Here is a 21,786-nt window from a genome sequence, read left to right on the forward strand (position 1 = left end):
CCCAGAATTAAAAAAATATCAAACTTATATAGTTGGAAGAGTTATCTGGCACAAAAAAAAAAAAAGAAAAGACTCCAATTGATGGAAAAAAAAGGTAGGAGTCAGAAAGCTCAAGCTCCTGACGAGTCAATTTCAGTTCTGTAGTTGCAAATATCCCATTCTGAGTTTTACGATCAAACCACGTTACGGCAGGTAGACTCAATTTCATTACGTGATATAACACGGAATGTACACCTGATGCGTAGTAACATTTACGATTTGAAGGATGTACTTTCCATGAAACGTAATATCAGTATTTTTCACTGGCACAGCGAAAGAAAAATAGACCAAGGTCGGTGGAAAATTGATCCCAACAAATTGCGAAAGACATTTTATTCATCATTATTGCAATATATTTCTACCTCTCCTCATCCACAAGCAACGGTGGTCCACTGTAGATTGACGTGCCAGAGTATCACGATTACACAGAGATAAATCCATATCGATTACGATGCATAATAGTATCAAAAGCGTATCGTATTAATGCAGTTATTTATAGAGAGAATGGATAAATAAAAATACAGTGTTGGGGATAAAATGAGTGATGGTGGTTATGGCAACACAGTGATGCCTAATTGCAATGGCCTAATTAATTCATATTATCTGATCTTGATCTCGTTCAAGCATCAAGATTAATTATTTTCCTTGTCTTGTTTTTCACGATAAAATGTAAACAAATATCAGCAGAAACTGGGGGTCACTCTTCCAGGGCATTAAGCTGAATCATCAATCGCGGTAACGACCACCCGCGTGTAGCATAATCACACTTGGGGGGAGGAAAACAAACCTGCCACCCACGTGTGTATACCATCTAAACCTCTATTTGCAGTAACAAAAAGTAGAAAGAAGAATCAACGGGTTAAACAACATGTCGGCTAGAGTATACGTCTGAGTTGAATAAATATGACTCGATGCTGTAACTTCTAGTTCGACCATGTTATATGGGACAAACTGACGATGTTAAATATTTTTTATACATCACAAGGACTTTTATCACTACAGAAGGGGAAAAGTGGAGGGATCAAGCCGAAAATCACGATTAACCGAGAAAAAAAAAGAGAATTATATTTCAAAGTTTCATATATTATTACAGACTAATTGCTTTTCCCGGAAAATCTATAGTACTTTCGTCAATGTTCTCTCTATATCTCATTCATATGGAACCACTTAATTCGCATTTTCCCTCATCCATTATCTACCTCCACAATACTCCAAAAATATTAAACCTCCTGGATTGAATAAACCTTGTTTAAATCTGGGTAATCGTTCACCGAGTTAAAAGCAATTCGAGCGAAAAATATTCCCCATAGAGTGGAAATCCATGAGCGATGAGCATTGAACCGGATTCTCTCGCAAACGAATAATTTTTCGTTAACGAAACTCTTTACGCATCGCTCCCATTACATGCATCGTGTGTCCAATCCACTATGAATGGTTAATTGCAGTATGATTATACATAGAGAGAACATGAGTATATGTGCATCAATTCAGCCTGTTAGCCGTTATCACAGATAGTTGCTGCCATGAGTATACCCGAACACTCTGGGACCAAGCGAGACAACTCAGTGGGTCACCGAAAATGTGCGGTTGGATTGTCCCGGAACCACAACCGGAATCGAACGGTGAAGCAGTTGTCTCTCGTTTCTCTCCTGTACTCAACTTTGCAGATTATAACCCTGAGGTACGTGAGTATTTTGCACTCAGAAGCTCTCGATCGTTGAAAATTAATCAATTGCTCCTACTGAGATAATTTGTTGGTTACATCGAGATGAGGAAAGTCTGAAGCTCGTTTCCAAGTAATATACGATATGCGAAATTTCAATTGGTAGTAATAGATGTGATGAACACTGATTGCTTCGTCAATGGTCGTCAACAGTCATTAATAAAGTCCCAGAATAATTCGATTCAAGGTAATAATGAAAATTCTGTGCACAAGTCTTAATCAAATAATCGTCAAAGATTGTCGCAATTCAATTGGGTAAATTAAATCAGAGGAAATGCAACAGATAATCGGAAAATATGCCAATCGATTAATTTGTCCAAAATGAAGAAGTTTTCGTCCATGTAAACTAATTGCGTAAAATCGGAGTACTCAACTGAAACGTGTTGAGTAAATTCAGCGGTTTCAATGGTAAATAGTTAATAGAAACGGCAACATAATGAATGAGACCATTGGCACATAAACAACCCCAAATGATTCCTACACCCGCCTATTTCAACGATTGGGTTTGTTAATCAGTGGTACTTGCAGACCAATGGGCAACTGCGGTCAGCCTCACTCTAAATCGTCTATGTTGAACGCCCAGTAGCATCGAAATTCACGGATATTTTTCACTGGCATCACAGACTGGATGGCTGAACCCAGGGTCAGTACGTACAATGAAGTTATTGTGTGGTTAGGATCATCTACTTTGTATGCAGATCATCGTGGACTATATGTAGAGACATGTGGAGACCAGAGGTGAGCAAGCTATATTTAAGGGGTATTTCTGTACCGAGCTCACGAATTTTATCTCTCGTATCTCTCTTTGCTTCGAAAGGTTAGTAAAATCAATAATTCACGGTATTTTTGTTCTCAAATATTCTCAATCCGAACAAATAGTCAATGTCCTACGTGATTTATTCATAAAATTTTCAATTTTCGACGCAGTTCGAGGAGCTATAAGAATCGAATCAACGGACATTGACTTTTGCTCCGAAATTCATCGGCTGTAATAATAATAATGATATCAGGTCAGGTCTGAATCATTTTAGAAAAGTCGACTGTATCAGAAGATGAATCAGATAGCGCCAAAAAGAGCAAAGTGAAAAAAAAAACGGTAACATTCTCTCTCCCCCCTACCTGGTGTCACCCTAAGCCCCTTTCTATTCTCTCAGATAGTCAAAGGCTATCGCCTGTGAAAGGATACCGCCGCGAGAGTTGGAACAAAGCACCAGCGAGTGCTCATCAGAGAAGGCTTGAATGACTTTGTCAGAGGTGAAGATTTTTTCACCATCATAGAGATGAATTCGCCTTTGGGACAATTTTTTTTTTTTTATTCAACCGAAAATAACTGTTACTCAATCCCTGACTTATTAATTTCCTTCAAATTCAAACTCCACATTTAACCCCTCTTGATCACAAATCGGTTGACACATTGAATAGAAACTCAAGGATGTACAGTGCATATAACTATTTCCGGTTGCAGAAGCGTACCGTTGCCTTAATTACCTGTCGAGCCAGAGTTCCATGCCAACCCCCAGAGTGTCTTGAGGGCATTCGTAGGATAAGATACGTCTGCCACTGTTACCTCCTTCATCTGCCACATTCACCAGCAAAACCAGCTACATTCATTCCCACTACGTATGTGTCTCGTTATACCGGAAGGCAGACGGATTAGCGTCTCCAGGCTTGGAGGGAGAGATATTTATATATAGGATACAACTCCTGTTACAGTAACGTTATCCCTATGATGGCTTCCCTATAATCGTTTCATTTCGTAATCTGAAGATTTCTATCATGCGATTATAAATCATTCTAATGTTACTTGCTAATGAGAGTTATGGAGTTTGAAGAAAAATGAGAAGATACCAGTTATCGATTCTTATTGATTACTCAAAATTTGAGAATGAAACTCGCAAAATAAAAATTCCTATCGTATAATGATCAATAATCTAAAAATAGAACGGCATCTGGCCCGCCACTAATGAAAGGAATCATATCACCGTCCGATTCTTAATCAAACAACTATTCATCAGCCACGCGCAGCAAAAAATAACGATCCACCTAGACAAATCATGAAAGTTCATGGGGATTCATCCGAGGTCGTTAGCAGATTTTTCCGCCAACTTGGAAATACCTGAATACTATCAGCACCAGCTGTAGAAAACAGAAGATAACCGTCTCATTAGAATCAACCGTATTTTTGAAAAGATGTTTTTTTTTATCTCATCCTCTCCGGCAAATAATGGAAAAGAAATGAAAGTGCTAAATTACTGAAGGAAAGAACTTCGTTACGGGAATTATTTACGATTCCGCAGGTATAGGTCGTTATTCCGAGATATATAATAAGGAGCGAGAAGGTAGAAATTTCATACAAGGCATTTTGACTCTTACACGTGGAAAATGACGGTGTCAGAGTCATTCGTTGCCTTCTGTGATATGAACGTCAAGGATGTTATTTATTACGGTATATAAAAAAAAAAAGTGCACAGCGTTTCCGGTTTAAGGGGTACACCTGCGACAATCGATTCCGAGTGGGGTCACGGGAGGCCGATGAGTATAGGTATAGACTTGGAGGTTAATGCGGAACACAAAACCGTGAGCTAGACTGGAGATTGCACAATTGGGAGTATAACGACACTGTGTGCATTTTTTTTTTCATTTCCCCTTTCTGCCTTTCGCGTGGGCGACATATATAGTCGTGCAAACTGGCATTGAGGGTCAACGAGTTTCATGTGATCCTATCAATCAGGAAGTTGTGAGAGTGGAATTAGAATCACTGGCGGAAATCTTAGGTTAGTACCGCTGTCAACATATGTGGATATGTATTTATTTGTGAATTTGTTGAGTCTAATTGAACCTGTACAACTGACAACGAGTGAATGATAAAGTGCTTCAACGGGATGAGACAATTTTTGGCTTTAGTTCGCTTATCAAGTGACGTTATATAATGCCTATGCATTTTTTTTAATATACTGTAGTCTTTTGTTTACAGCAGTCGTAAAAAAAATGGAAGTGTGCGTCCTGTTCTAGTAACAGAAGAATTTCTGCAGATGTTTTCTACGAGGTCCTTTGGTTTTGCAAAAAACTTCTTAGGATGTTCTCTTTTCTGTGCTTATCCACAAGCGAAGGATAAGTTTAGAAGGAATAAAAAAAAGTTGCATACTATTTTCAGAACTTCCCTGCAACTGACCTCTGAAGAATAAAATGAGCTAGTATTCCACATTATCCCATTCCTATCAACTGAATTCAGTAAAATCGGTATCACTTTTTCGTAGACAGTATGAAAACTTTCACGACAATTCTCTCATTCCATTTGATCAAAAAAAAAAAAATCCTCCTCCAACGTCCCTCATTTTTAAATGTTTAAAATCTTCATCAACGAAATTCTCAAAAAGGAAAATGACAAACTGAAAAATAGATTAAAACCTACGATCGTAATTAAACCCCTCGTAGACCCAAATAAAGGAATAGAGAATCGAAATTACTGCAGCTGGTGGCACATGTACCGCTGAAAGTGGATGATTCATAAAAAACGAGAGGGAAATTGAAGGCGGTGGAATAAAATAGAACCGGAATAAATAGAAAAAAAAAATCACCCCACGTCATTGAGCCGCATATCCGGTTCTTTTTATCCTCCTCCATACGTCGCCGGGAGACTTGCAATACGGGAGCGGAATTGACGGTACGACGGCCCTCAATACTCCACGTATGACATAAAAGTAATGACAGCGGTGATAAAAAAAAAATGGAAGAGACAGGGGGTGAGAGGGGGATGGCGTATGAAAACAAGAGTTATACGAGGCTAAAAAATATATAAGCGTTTGCATTGCCGAACCGAAAATCCCATGTGTCGCGGATTTCAATGCTCAGAGTGACAATACTGTACTTGTCGACCACTGCAGCCATACTGGCCCACTACTATCTCCGTTCCTCCTCTCCTCACTACAACACATCAATTTATCCCTCACTCTCTCCCACACACTGATGCCCACCTTGCGGACATATGGGAAAAATATACGCTGCAGCGCTCTGCATCACATGTACTTCGCCAACGTTCCACTTTCACGAATAACAAAACCTCGATGTAGATAGGCTGTCAATAGTCCCATGAATAGCGACGTAAAAAGATTTTATTTACGTTTTTTTTTCTCTGTCAATGCTTCATAGGAAAATATTAATCATTTCATTTCGATCAACTGATTTGTGATTGAAAATTCGATAGTCGGGAGATGAAGGACTAACCGAACCAATTTGGATTACAGCCTGATGGATAATATTATTAAATTGCATAATATTGGATGATATGACGTTGCCAAATATTCTGAGAACTTGAATAGCACAACGAGAACCATCACAGGCCGTCACTGAATTTTAAGGCACTAATTTAATTTATGTGCTCGTACTTTGATAGACAGGAGATAATTTACTTTGTCAAGGCTTCACGGTTTAGCGAGACTATAAATATTGTCCGGATGCACTCGGATGAATGCCTCGGATGATTATTGATTTTTCAAAATTACTGAACTTCTAATTTTACATCTTGAAAAGTAAAGTTATGAATAGCACAACAGATACGATAACAGAGTAAGTTCTACGAGCATTATCTACATTCTCTTATCTGTTATTAAGACGTCGATATATTCGTCACCATTCGCTCATGTTCTGTTTTCGTTGGCACACCCACCATTGGAAGAGCACGTGTACCATAACCACGCATTCTAGAAATTCGATAATAGTTCTCCGTACACGTACAGACCCTGGACTCGAAAACTCCTATCCCTTTCATAAACTTCCTCCTATGCATTGAATGTCGTCGACATACCGTCAGTTTCCCAGTTAATTCCACTAAAAACTTTCCGTATTCCCAATCAGAATCAAATCATATTTTTCGATAAGATAATAATCCCTTTAACCCCATTTGGATGATATATTTCAAAATTAATAATTAAACGAATAAATTTATTTTCTTTCTTTGCAAAAAGCCTGAGTGAAGTCTGATATGTGATTTTGTTGATTTTGAAAAAAAAGACCCTATTGCCCACGTGTCTTGTTCCCAGAACAAAAGATTGTCGTCAACAAGATTTCACAGGGTTTATTCCCATTTTATCGTCTCAGAAATGTCTCTTCTACCGTCGCAAAAATGTCATTCCGCGTGAATCGTTCAAAAGTCTTCGAAGCTCTTTCATTTTTCTCGGAAATCCATCAATGACATGACACGAAATTTCCAATAATGTGTAATGACGCGAATGTTTCCTTTATACCCGCACAAATTATTCAGAGCGACGTCTGGTTTCAAAATAGTCTCACGCACTGATTCCGCAATGAAAAAAAAAAAAAACAGCAATGAATGAAGACTTCGAATCAGATCTTACGTGTTCAATCTATGAATCAGCCCACGCAAATTCCACTGTTCAAGTGGGAGTACACTCGGTATGATGTAGAATTTCAATGAATATACGTATGACTCATAGCAGCAGAGTGGCGCCTAAGTATTTCCCTGCATTCGCCCGGGTCATCGAGAAAATTCCTTCGATGCAAAATTAAAGAGAAAAAAGTGAAGTAAAAAAAAAACAGCGAACACACCCCATTAGAAGAAAATAAAAATATGGAAATGGGAGAATATTTCCCCAGCAGGCAATAAAAAAGCTGTTGAGAAGTTTAGCTCCGAGTGGGGCGATCAAGATAACAAGATTACTGGTGGATTTGGAGCGACAGTGGAAAGCGAAAAAAAAAGGATAGAGAATTACGATAACAAACACACATGCCAAGCACAAGAAAAGTCCGAGCGCTTGCTGATTACTTTGTCCAATTCAGAAAACTATATTATACCGTAATCCTCTTAGAAAATCATTGATGCATGAAAACATTCATGTCTTCGTTCTCGTGACTCACCATCTCTCTTGCTCACCTACTTTTCACCAAAGAAGTCGGTGAGCCAACACTTCCCGGCTTGAATCATTGCTTAACCCGTGTTGAGTCACGAGTTGCATAAAAAAAAAAAAATTGGGCAAAAGGAGAAGAAATGGAATTTCACGAGAATGCTCCTGTGTTCCAAGTATCCAGAGGGACTTGAAAAATTGAAGAGAAAACGAAATCCTGCCAGCGGGGAGGAAGTAAGTTTGAGAATTGCCTGTTTACACTGATAGAAACCTCCGGAGATCTCTTGACTTTCAAAGAAATTTTACAGAACTGGAATAAGGCATGCACTATACACGTATTGTTCACCCTAGATCAGAATAGTACAAACTTGTGAAAAAATGAACGACTTCTATATAACTTGAAAATCTTTGAAGCAAAGCTAGGAATTGACGAAGAGCAATGGATGAGCACCAACATGGCGCACGTAATGAAAAAAAAAAAAATGCCAGGATACAAAGCACAGAGAGCATGAAGAGGAAATTAGCGGAGCGAAACAAATATGAATTAACGCGACCCGTAAACATAGAGGTGTCTGAACGTAACTAACGCGTTAACTCAGCAGGGGTCGACGCCACGTCAAGTGTCAAGCCACTGTTATTATGTCATACATCAAACACCAGGAGAACTAATACACAAGATCCATTTAAAAACGCATCAGCAGGTAAACTGTCAATTAATCGCACCATTTCCACCATTTCTATCAGCCTTTATCGGTCTTATCGTAACGAAGTGTCACACGTTTGACCGCACCCTAATTGGAACAAAATTGTACTGGACTTTTCACTCATGCGATGGTTGAAACTGTAAAGGAAGTAAATGAAGAAAAATAAATTGAACGTTAAAGAAAAAATGAAAAGCCTGGTGCGGCGAAAGGTGACGTAAGATAAAGAGAAAACTAATAAAATTACCGGCGCACGCGCCTTGATCTTCCATCTCATTTACCCATAAAAAGCTTCCTTTACTTCATTCACAATTTAAATCTTCAATTTTATATGTAAAAGTGTATTATATAGAGGAGCGATGAGGAAAAATCAATGAATGTTCCTGAGTTCATGTCATTAATTTTCGAACTAATAGACATTGTTCTGTGTAGTTAGAAAATTTTTCTCTAACTGCAAAGAGAAGAGGTGACCATTGAAAAAAAAAAACCCGAATCAATGCATTAATTTATCTCATCACAAGTCACATTCCAATTTGTGGTACGAATACGCGACAACCCATTGACAAATTCCTTCCCTGAGAAGATTATTTTCGTTTGATGTAGGAGAAAGTCGTGTAAATTGAATGAGGGAAGTTTTATGGTCTCGTTGAAAGAGAATTATCTTTTGTGCTCATGTAGGCGTTTGCGGAAGCAATCGACTAATGAGATTGGTGATGGATTCGTTGTTTGTAAGGTAATGAAAACACTGTAAGTAAAGCCAGGTAATTTTCTTGAATATTGACGCGAAATGGAATAATAAACCGAATGGAATATTTTCCAATTTCAATGAAATTTATTTAAGCAAATTAATTTAAGAGCATCAGAACTGAGTAGCATTATTCCGGGGACGAAAATACTTCAATCCAAAAGAGTAAAATAATAATAATACCGGCATTCAAAGTTGTTTTCAATCTATGGGCTCTTGTGGCGCATTATTGAACACAACACTCTATCACGACATTAGAATACTAATCAGGTAAAAATATCCAGAGGGGATTTCCAATAAAAAATACTAACGCCAAAGATGGATATGAATATTCTTCGTGAATTCGTAAATAATGAAACGAGATATATCTCAGTCATTACTATTTATCACTAATCCACAATAAATCACAACATCCAGCCAAATTCCGATCCCCTATCGTAGACATTTAACTCCCGAATTCCAGCGATAAAAATTCCTAATGCTCAGAATACATATATTCAGGGTCAGGCATCACTCCTAAAAATAACGGATGCAGCCCTAAAAATAAAAACTTCCTTCCTCTCTGTTCAAGGTAACCGATAAAATCTCCCCCAAGTTGAAACCCCCGTTTCTCGTATTTAGCACTATCTAATTTTCATTATCACATATCCATAGCCTCGCTCAAGTTCAATGCCACGAGTGAGTGTAAAGAGAAAAGAGAGTGTAGTCAACCGATGGACTGTAATGCCCCCAGCCCTCTTGGTGAACACAACCGACTGGACGACCTCGTGTTCCCTTTCTTCCCCTCTCACTGCCCTACCCCCCTCAACCGTATGACCGTCCCCTCCCTCCTCCGCCGCCCTTCGGGGATAGCACAGCCGACCACTCGGCAATGGTCGAGGTGCTGCAGTTGAAAAGAAATAAGATCCTGAGATTTGAAACAGGCATTTTATGCCTGGATACCCAAAAAGGTTTTTCCTATGCTGAAAAAAACTCCCAGGAATATGCGTCGAGGATATTCGAGTGGAGCACTTATCGCCCTGAGATGGGATTCTCCAAATAACATTTTCGAAATTTTTTTTTTAAAGCGAAACGTGACAAATACCACAGGTTGGGTGCATCGAGATTCGTCGAGCGGGTACGATTGGAATTCACCGATTTAATGAATATTAAGTGGCTTTTGATGAGATCGATGAGGACTGTTGAAAATTACCTCTATGAATTACGTTTTTTTGTCGCCAATTCACTCGCCTTTTATGTGATTGAATGGCTAAAAGTTTATAAAATGTTCATTTGACAAACTGACGTGAATTATTTAATCACTCGCGAATGTGTTCAATCGATTAACTGGCGTTAGAGGTAACCAAGGACTAATGAAAAATCTATCTCTAACATTTTACGTAAAGTCAAGCAAATTTCATCCATTCGAGAGCTATCGTTGAAGGTGTCATGAGACTTTGGATTATTTTTAATTCGTTTTTAATTTTTGTAATCGCGCCGTTATCGATACCCATTTCCCAGAAATTGAAAATATTATGCAATCGATAAATTGAGTTAAATTATTTTATCACTCGTCAATTTACGATTAAACTTGGTTTGATCGATTTACTGTCACTGGAGGAGATAGCAGAATGCTAATAAAAATTCTATCTGCGAACGTTTTCCACCGAGTCCCCTCAACTTTTATGTAATTGCCCTCATTCCACTCATTTGACAGTTACTATTGAGTTATTGTAAAAACTTTAGTATTTGCTAGTTTTGTGCTTTCACAATTGAATTTTCATCAATGTCCATTTTCCCAGGGGATTCACTGCTCCCGGCGATATTCAAAATCGATGATCTTTGAACGAATTTAAACGGAATTAAATTTATCTGAAAATGAGATGAAACCTTGTTCAATTAACGAATTAAAATTAATTGTTATAGCCTCGGTAAATTACGATCAATATTTATTTAATCGACTCGAGGGGATGGTCGCGCGTTTTGCACCGAAATGATTATTCTTCACGTCAAACGCGAAATAATTTACGATATTTTCCAAACAATGCGAATAAAAATTCTATCACTATGCCTTTTTTCATTGAGGCCCCTCGACTTTTATGTAATTAAACTCGGCTGCTTCGTTTGACAGTTATTGATCAGTTATTATAAGGCTTTACAATTTTTCCCTTTTTAATTTTTTAAATTGCATTTTTCAATGTCTATTTTCCCTCGAGAATTAGTGCTCTCCTTTGTCACCCTTCATTTTTGTAATATTTCAAAATCGATGACTTTTCAAAAGGAATTTACACAGAATCCAACTCATCCAGGAACCGTATCAAACATTGTCCAATCAACAAATTGCCTACGAATTTTCAGGATCAACGGAAATTTCTGTACCGACTGACGTTACTTGATAATACGGGACAATTTTTAAAAAATTTTCCTTTGAAAAATTGATTTAAACTGGAATTTTCCAAAAAAGCACTTTTATGGCACCGTCTGCCCCACTCGAATTCCTTAAAATACCCCAGGTCCTCGTACCCAGGGAGAACTGGGTCTTGTAACTCTCTACCACTCGAAAAACTCCAAGGCAATTGCTGCCTGCATATTCGAGTGTAACTTCTCACTCGTATCGCATTCTACTCTCGACAAAAGACGAAAAAAAAATATTCATGTCATAAAAAAGTTGGTCTCATTATTATTATTTTTTCTCCAACTTGTTACTGTTATGAATAATCAGTACCCTCCCCCCTCCCATAAGAGTGGTTATTCATCTAACGAGGCTTTCACCAAACTTCCCACCGAAACATCGAAAAAAAAAAATTTTGGCGGGAGAATAAAATTAATTACGCCCCCCCCCCTCCTCCTCCCGATTTTTCCTTTTTCTTCATTTTTTGTCCTTTCCAACTCTGAATAATAATAATCGCTGCATGTTGAACGAGTGGCGTCATGCGATAAGCGAATAAATAAAGGTGAAAAAAATGAAGTAAAAGAAAAAATTCAGTGCGAATTAGTCCCGCGACCTTGCGTGAGAACGCAGAGGCAAAGGAGACGCTTAAGTACGAGGGAACGGGCGCGCGGGAGCGGCGGCTATTCCTGGAAAGGGGGGGAGAAAGAAAGGGGACGCAAGGATTCTTGGAAAAACATGAGGTGAGCGGGCGGCTGCGCGGGAGGGGGAGGGACGCTGAGAGAAGATCCAAACACTTACAGCCGTAAATGGTGATTCTCCCGCTTCATCCAGAGGCACAGCAATGACTCCAGGCCAGGGATTTATGCACACTATCACTTATAAATTCCGTTTGAAAATCGGAAAATAATCACAATCGATAAAATGATAATACAGAGAGATCCTGGGTATGGATTTTCAACAATTCGGATTAATACAGCTTCAGTTCACACCAGACACAATCACAACACACGCGCACCGATTTCAATTCCCACAGAAACTCAAATAAAAATAAACAAAACAAAAGGCCTGAGGGGCTGTGGTCACTTGGATTATTCGCACACAGGTGATGCAACGATTTTAATTTTATTTTTCACTGACGCCATTTACGATACCCGGAATGACTCGAACAAAGGGAATGAAAAAATACTGGTATTTTTAATTAATAACCCACGGAAATTAGTAGACTCCTTGATGGTTAATTAAAATCAGCACTTATTACTCCAGTTGAGGATTCACTGTTTTAATTTAGCTATTTGGAAAGAGCGCGAGCTTATTAGAGGCGAGCAACGCCAGCAACAACAACCGTACCGCGCGACCGACTCCGGCATACTGAGTGCTGAGAGGCAGGAGGCGGGAACAGCACGGTGGGCGATCGGTGCGCCGCAGCCGACCGATTTCAAAACTTTCACGGTCGAGCGTCATTTTCCATCTCGGGACGTGAGTTGTTGTTGTGCCTCGTCATCCAGGGCCCCGCTGTTGCCCTTGCCCGGTCGTTTAATTCTTAGCTTCGTCCCGTGCCTTCCAGTACCTCTTTTTATTTTTGTTTTCGTTTTCTTGGCCTTTACTTTCCCGGTTCGGTGTTTTTAGTCTTTTTCGGAAACCGAGCAGTCGCTTTTGTTGGGATGGCGTCATATCGAGGACACACAGCTACAAAATTTTTTAGCACCGTGTCGCGAGACAAAGGACTCACAGGTAAATGGCGTTACATTTTTATGACTCTCTTTGAGTGATGATAACCCACAATTCGCTAGTGGATCACGGGCTTTGGTTTTTTTTTGCATCTCGTCCTTTCAATTCCTTATTTCTGTCTCGAGCCCGGTGAAATCGAATCCTCGGCATTAATCTTACTCGATTACGCTTGCAGATCCTGAGCTGTGTCTGTGTTTTTTCACTGCTTTCCTCTTGGAAACCAATGAAAACGTTGAATCGCATTTTAACTCTCGGGAAAAATGTTGAAAGCACAAGAACTTGCGTTGATTAACGATGAGACTTTCGAGTAAAAAACCCCTCGGGATTTCGTGTATATCGTACTGTCGATTTTTTTTTATCCCGTCTACCTTGTTTATCAGGCGTCAGTTATCTCGATTGAATTCGCCTTTTGAGAGGGGGGATGAGCACAAAGAACCAATTTATATCTCGTGGAGAAAACGACGAGTTTCTTGCTTTGTCCAAGCCGTTCTGTGGTGCTCGCTTCTCTCTGCTTTTATAAGTTTTTAATAGGTATACAGCAACAACAAAAATTTGAACAAAAAACCAGGAAACCCTGGAAGAGCAGAGAATTCTATAAATTTTAATTCTCTGTTCCCCTGGACCGGAGAGTCATGATAAAATAAACAAAATTGTTAATTGTCCCTCTCGATCGAGAGGGACATGTATTTTTCAAATAGAATTAATAGTAAAAATTGAAAGGGAAGTCATGGAATTTTGATTTTTTTTTCTAGGCGAACAACACAGCTCTGCCCAGTTTCCACGTTCAGAACATCAACAGCATAAATAGAGAATTTTATCAATTCCAATATTCTCTCGCTGTGGAACGTGATCTAACGCACTTCCTGTGTGGAATATAAATTTATAAAAATCCAAGATGATCAACCATCGGTGACAACCACCAAATGGACTGAAGAAAAAATTCCCTGGTCTGCGAATTATGGGCAGGTAAGGCAAAATAAACTGGATAGGAAAAATAGAAAAATTGTCAATTGAGCCAGTTGCTTCCCGAAATCATCGGACAGGGTCGATAGATTCGGAATTTCGTTTTTTTTGCACCGTTCAATGGGAGTAAAGTCAAAGAAAAATTACAAAATAAGTCAAGTAATTTAGTTCTCATTTTTTAAAATCGTGTGTCAGAGTAAAATGTATGAGGTGAATAGTAAAAATTTGTCTCCGTTGACTCGAGAAAATTTACTGAACGTGAGGATAATTTGTGTCGATGCTGTAAAAGAGGAATTTTATGAGAGACGCAGAAAGTCCACCGCGTACTCGTGCCCTGACACGAACGGATGTCAACGCAATTCGATCTCGACTCAGTGTAAATCGACGCTGAGGCGGATTTCTCAAGAATACCGGGATATAAAATTGTCTCATAACCTCAAGATGTTGCTCAAATTGGCAGACTCCCTGCTGTGCACATCAAACTGGGAAAAGCCTCGGTATAGGGCCATATTGTTAATATGACCTGAGGATTGGGTGGAAGCGGTTAATAATTAACTACATTTTTTGCGGAGAAAATAGAGAAGTCGAGAATTTTTTTTGTCAGAAATTTTTCTCCGTACGATCGCTCTCCAGAAGGTGAGGGCAGGCGAATGTAACTCAACCTTTTATGTAATGAATCCTTCCAAATGTTTATTGGGGAGTAATTGACACCTTCATGAAAAATGATCATGGTTCGGTAACCAGGTAATTGGCTCGAGTAAATAATGAAGAACTGACGATTGAAAGGTGTTATCGAACTTTGAGAGGAATTAATTACTTTTCAACTTTCGACGTCACGTTCTAATATTCACAAAATCAGGACTCTCGTCGAACTTAGCGTTGTATAAATTTTATATCCATCCGATCAATCACTACAGATTATTCAATAATTTCTGCAGTAAACAACAGGAGTTAGCTTAGCTCGTGTTACCACTTCACCTCCGATTTAACACTTCCGATTTCCCTTATTTAAAAATAAATCCGCAGTACCGAGAGCGTTAGAAAGTATATTCAAATAATATCTCGCACGAAACGTGGGACTTCATTCAATTCACACTCATCCGCCTCGATTCAGTACTAACTCCCTCAGTAATTGGATGGCATAATTTAAACTTGAATTCAATTGAATATGTATTGAGGTGTGTGTATCTCCATGCATTTGCCAGCGCCAAATTCATTCATGTGCGACGTACGTGTGACAATATTTTTTTTTTATTTACAGAGTGAACTCCAAGCCTCTGTAGCTGGTGAACCCCAACGCTGTGGAGTGACATGGTGAACAGCGAAAGGGTCTCTTTCTTTCGTCGATCCTGGATCATAAATAAGTACGTACAATAAATTGTATTGAAGCTCTCCCCCTCATTCAGCTCTCACACTCATTATGTCACATCTCTCTCAGTGTTTCAGTGGCTGTCTCTCTCCGGTGGCCTTTTATGTCGATGCGACGAATATGATACGGCGACACTGGTGCCGCCCTATAAATTTAGTGCGCGCAAGTAATGAATGACGTTAACAATCATGCTTCGGGAGATATACACAAAGGCTGCAGGAAGGATTTCATTTGGCTATTCACAGATGTATAACCGTGAGTCCACATTTATAAAGCTACTAGAGTTTTACAAGTGATGCTGGAACTTTGGCTTTTTTAAATTATGTTTTTTTCGTCGTTGAATTCTTTGAGAATTGCGGATTAAGGAAGATACGTAATTTCAGTAGAATGAAAGAATAATAGTACTGTGAGGCTCGCGGATGAGTGGATTGAGGGGTAATGGAAAGGATTAATTATGCACGGAGTTTGATTTGAATTATTTCACTCAGAAATTTCTCTTTTTTACCTCTGAATTTTTTATCCCCAAAAATCATTACAGAATGGTAATATAGGTCAGAAGCGAATTAATGTTTGAATATTTGATAGTCTTATCAAACGGCTATTACATTTTAGCATCCGGGCTAAATACAAGTAAATTTTTAAATATTTTTTCTCTACAAATTGCGTCCAAAATCGTGAAGTTGAATTTTTTTTCCCTCGGGTTTCTGTCGCGATCAGTTATTTTCTGAGAACCACAATGAACCAATAATAACCCTGGCTTTTATTATTGAACCGGAGTCGATCTGTTTAGACACAACCCAGGCCTTCCTGCCGGCCTTTGCGGCTGGGGGATGTTTATACATTAGGCGAGACAAATTGAAAACACGAAGCCATCTGTTTTTCGATCGTCCCTTGACCGAAATATTTATTCTATCAACGATTGATAATTCATGTTTTCTCACTTTTCTTTTCATTATTGTGCCGGTATTAATTATTTTCACATCGGTGTCAGTTTCACGTACAGAAGCATGGGAAACCAGGTTATCGTCCTGTTTACATGACAATGCATAATGAATATTATTTACCGAGCTTGCAGTACCGAGCAAATGAATAGAAACTCGTGATCCAATGTTTTGCTATCGTGCCAACCTTGACCGGAATATACCATTTTCCAACCAATAATTTGTGACCCCACTGCTGTTTATTCACAACAAATGTTTGACAAATTTTGTTTTATTGCTAATGTCAGCATTCTGTTTTTAATTATTCAATTGATAGATGACCGGGGCGGTTTCAAATGCCAATTCGACGATACAAGTATTCAAATGGGTTCGAATTAATCAACTCAACAAGCTCATTCATTTCAATATTAATTAATCATCCCTAGAGAGAGAAAAAAGCCGGATAATTTTTTTTTATCTGAGCTAGGATAAATTAAGATTTTTTAATCATTACTACCCCATGGAAGGTAATTTTGCCGACTCTATTGACGCAAATTCAGCCTCAAATATCTGGGAATATCGGTCAATAACGTCGAATCAGTCGCTCCATTCTCGTGCACAGCATTTCCGTATTCACGTTTAATTGTGAAATTCGATAATTTTCGGTAACTTTGATGTTGAACTAATCGTGGATTAATGTCAACTATCAGAACACTCTGAGCCAATCCAATGTTGAAACATCACGAGTACTTGGATTATATTGCACTAATGCTTCATGCAATTACTACGTCTGTCGACACCGAATGTTGACCTAAGCCTGAGATCATCTCACGTACCGTCGACCCATCAAACGTTCCCGTTAATGAACCATTCGGCGAGCCAGGCGACGATCGTAATCTCTATCCACCTCCTATCATTTATTTCACCCTCATCCCCTTTCCCTCCCGGTACTCCTACGACCTGCCTCAATGGAATTTCACTACATTTGACCTCATTTACTCATCAGCAATCATTGAATTTATATTATCAGGATAAAAGTGGTGATCAAATCCTTTTGTTAATTCACACAAAGCCCTATTTCTCCCCCTCGTCTCTCTCCGCTCTTTTTTCATATGCGGGCTATGAATTACAGGCATGAACAAGCGTTCACTCCTGTTTTTCGCATTTGTTCGGTCAATCGTGAGCCAATCAATAAAATCGCCATTAGCACTCTACAGTTCACGTTTATATCATTTAGGGAGCGAGAGCAATGGGATGAAACGGAATAATTATTGGAACTTTACTGGGCGCTCCAAGCGCATGAATATTTAATCGTTTACTCTGCACGAAAAAAATTCATATTTGTTTAATAGTATGAATTTGATATTACCGAAATTCAAGAATCTATTTTTACCCATCCAGTTTGAAAATAATTCATGTCTTACGGGCGTCATATTAAAGCCTCACATGTAAAATAAATACCCTCTTATAACGGGCTTTATATAGAAAAGTCATCATAGCTGAGGTGGATTAATTAAAAATGGAGAACGTAAAACAATTTGGCGCTTCAAAATTAATTCATTTTACCAAAGTCTATTACTTTCTCAAAATGTCTCCTCTGTATGCAAGAGAACATTATATATTCTTATCCCCTCACGTCATCACGAATATTCCAATTATAATTCATTTTTAACCTATCAATTTGCGTACTGTAAATGATAAAAACCTGAATTATAAAATCTTGATGGAAATTATATCGATCGGACGAACATAACGAATTTATCCTGCGGCACACGTATTTTTGGATTTATCCATTTTCAAACTCAGCGTAACATTTAAAATTATGATTTCTCCTGTACGCAAAATTACGAAGTACCATGTGTAATTTTGCATCTGTCAGCTGGATTCCACATTTGTTCGGTCAATCGTAATTAATTATTAAAATGGCCGCTAGCAGTCTACAGTCCACGTTCCTATCATCTAGCGAGTGAGATAAATCGGAATAAAGGGAATAATTACAGTAACTCCATTGGACATTCTCTAGGGCGTGAATATTCAATTTTCGGTTTTACGCAAATTAAAAATACTGCTTTAACATTTATAAGGGCCTTGGGATTTCTCTACCACAATTTTTTTTGCCTGCTGCAAATATCTAAAAAATTCACTTCAACTTATACTTCACTCAGCTGACTTACAGAGGTCAAAAGAAATCAAAACCGCGTGGTGTGAGGTAACAGCTGTCATGGTTCAACAAAAATTGTCCACAGAGTTATTTTATACCCTCAACATTTCAATCTCTAAACGTGTGCCACTTGAATTGCATTCTCACGAATTTTTCCAACGTCTCCCCTCGCCTCCCCCGGGCCCACCCGCAGTATCTGAAGACAAATGTGAAACCTGTAAGACTACGTGAAATCTATGCGGTATTCTTTCCGCGAAAGTACAGCAGAAGTCACCAAGACGAATAAAGGAAAAAGGAGAGAGGCAGGAAGAAAATAGACAGAAAAAAATCCACTGAAAATGGAAAACGACAGAGGGGTAGGGCTTCACCATAGTCATGAAGGCTTTCGGCTCGTCTATTTTTCCACCCCTCTTCCCCTCACCTATCTTTTCTCACTTTTTTCGTTCTTTATCACACAACCCATAGGAGAGAATGGCGAGAGGGAGGCGACAGGGGTGAAAGGGGAGAGGGTTGTAACTTTTGCGGTGGGAGTTCGGTGAAGTCTTCCGAGTAAAACCAATTCCACGGTTTCGCGCTCTCCATCTCGACCATGGCGATAGACCCCTTCACCCCCTTCTAGCTCGATCGTTCTTCTCATACCAACTCTGATATTCCATAGTGAAATGATATCGTACACGAACGACAAGAGCTAACGCGATGATATGAGGGATTCTATTTTAATGTGATTTACGTATTTTCGCGGTTCAATGTGCTATTCTGAGGTGTCTGTACATGACTAAGGGCTGATTTCTTCTGACGATCAGCTTGTATACTGAAAAAAAATCATTTCAGGGGAGGATCGATGTTCTTGGCTGCATTAAACATTATTTTGGGGGGATTTCTTCGAGAATAAATTTTGGCGTTAGTCGGGAGTCTGTTTCAAACGTTGTTGTCTTTATTTTTCATTCGTCTCCAACGAGGGAATTTTTCTCTGAATAGAAATGAATCCTTTCCCTTTTTCATTTCCAAATCGTTTAAAGATTTATCGCGCAAAATAAGTAGAAGACAAGAGTGCAGTGAGATTGTAATTATTCAGCTGTGGCCAAGCGATTGCGCCGAAGTTAAAATATCGATTGTTCAGGGGTATTGTATGGACAGAGGGCTAAAATGAGTATTTATTATTCAAAAATTGTTGAACCCCTCGAACACCAGTTCTCGGAGCAATTAATAATCGAACGTTAATGACCAAGAGTCTGAAACTCTCCGTAAAAGCGTCAATTTTCGATAGGGCGGTAGGTTCCCCCATTCCCATCCCCGGGTGGAGATAAGGTGTCTTTTCATAAGTAAAATCTTGCATCCGCTTCATTAATTCGGTATTGGATTGCACCGAACAATCATTTCCCCTCCCCCACGTTAATTATCGACGATTCCCTCCATGAGATTGCTTCAACCTTCGATCCTTCTCGATAGTAGATCGACCTCCGCTTGATAATGCTCATTGATTACCTATTTTTGTCGCAATACTTCAGAGACTTTCGTAATTTTTAACTGAATTTTCGGGAAAAAATTATAATACCGTCACGTAAATTTCCCGAGGAGATTGCTATTTCCATACGAGAGTTACTAGACTTGCAAAGAAAATATTATTTCTACACCAGTAAGTGAACTATCAATCACATCTTTATAAGAGAATATCCAACAGGCCCCGGGCTCCTACCATATAGGATCGTGAAGAGTTCCCTTCTGCATGGAATTTGTGTAATAAAGACCGAGTTTAATAAAAACTTGAGAAACAAGGAAAACTTCATATAGTTTACAAGAGGAGCAATGAAGGCATTTTGTTCAATTCTCTAGATTTCACGGTTGTAGTAAAATTAATATTCAAATTATTCTCAGGAGTTCACCTTTGATGAGAGAAATTCACGCAATTGCATTGTGAAAGGAATGAGACCACAGGGTTTCGAGCATTCAGGCTAATGAACGTGAACATCTGTTGAATTTTCAGCACTTGAAGATTTTAAGGAGCTAGGTTACGGGAATTATATATCGCCTGTAGAATATGTCAATTTATATTTATCATTGGAGATTACACTATTAATGTGCCGATCGCTGTTATACAGAGGCTCTGAATAAATGAAGTAATTTTTCTAGACATAGCTTTTGATGTGAGGGGAGGCTTTTATACCCATACGATATAAATGGAATATATGGGTCCTCTGATAGGATAGTTAACCATTTCCCTGAATATTTCACATCTCGAAGTTTCAAACAGTGCGCCTTACCCATCCCCGTCATTGAACTTTAATCGAATAAATGAATTTTCAAACTCCCAATGGTTTCCGATCCTTTAAGTTTTCAAAGCTCAAGGAAAACCACCACATTTGTCTGTGTGAGCTACGTGATCCGTTCTCGTGTGGAGGGGCGATTGACGGCAGCCAAAAATAGGGGGAATGGATTGAAAACTCTTCAATTAACACCTTTTCTGATAAAATTTCGATATCAAGTTTTGATTAGTGTCTGAAAGCGCCCCGACCAGGGATATAATGAAGGAATATTCTCTTCAGCTATTCAAAGAAAAACAAAATTTCCCTTCCTCACCGGTGGCAGAAAATAGAACCTTTTTGGGACTAGTCGAGTGTAACTACATAATTACCAATAGTTTTCGTATTTGGGAGGTGGTTTGCAAAAGCGTAAAAATCGAGTAGGGCGAAGTGCATTTCAGTGTATTTTTCAACGGCCACCACCACAAGTAGAAGTAATTTACCTGCGTGTGTAGAACCTCAAATTAACGAAGTGAACCTTCTCTCTGTGAACGCCCACGCGCCTCTGTTGAGCTGATTTTTTTACCTTTTCCTTTGTTATAGTTTTCAAGTGGGTAGAAATTATCCAGGGCGATAATCGTGCTGTCCCTGGTCATCATTATAACCCAGAATTATGTGGCCCACACTTGCACATGCAAAATGAATGTGCTAGGCTGTTAGGTGGTCATAGGTGGAGAATAAAATAAAAATTGCAAATAGTGACGTTTAAAATAGGTTGAGGGAAAAATTTCATTAACAATTCTCGCAAAACTACTAATTGCTGATACTTTTAATAACTCAAGCCGTGTTGTTTGCACAGGTAGACTATCAAGAGAATGCAATTACATGAAGAATGTTGATAGTCTGATATACATAGTGAACCCGCCGGCGCCATAACACACCGACGTGCATGCGCAACGTATTCA

At 38.9% G+C, this 21,786-nt stretch overlaps 2 protein-coding genes across 3 annotated transcripts in view; one reads left to right on the forward strand and one right to left on the reverse strand.

Annotated features, from left to right (window-relative positions):
• The window catches only part of LOC135170557 (amphoterin-induced protein 2), a 123,399-nt gene extending 110,583 nt beyond the window's left edge, over positions 1–12,816 (reverse strand). For both annotated transcript variants that reach the window (XM_064136503.1, XM_064136502.1), the window contains exon 1: positions 12,239–12,816. The gene's annotated coding sequence lies outside the window, so the exon portion shown is untranslated. The remainder of the gene's footprint in view (positions 1–12,238) is intronic.
• A 1,127-nt stretch (positions 12,817–13,943) lies between these two features.
• Positions 13,944–21,786, forward strand: part of LOC135170560 (guanylate cyclase soluble subunit beta-1) — a 69,313-nt gene continuing 61,470 nt past the window's right edge. Inside the window, exons 1-3 of the mRNA XM_064136510.1 lie at positions 13,944–14,134; positions 15,393–15,495; positions 15,570–15,755. The gene's annotated coding sequence lies outside the window, so the exon portion shown is untranslated. The remainder of the gene's footprint in view (positions 14,135–15,392; positions 15,496–15,569; positions 15,756–21,786) is intronic.

This window comes from Diachasmimorpha longicaudata, chromosome 17 (assembly GCF_034640455.1).
Source record: "Diachasmimorpha longicaudata isolate KC_UGA_2023 chromosome 17, iyDiaLong2, whole genome shotgun sequence".
NCBI lineage: Eukaryota > Metazoa > Arthropoda > Insecta > Hymenoptera > Braconidae > Diachasmimorpha > Diachasmimorpha longicaudata.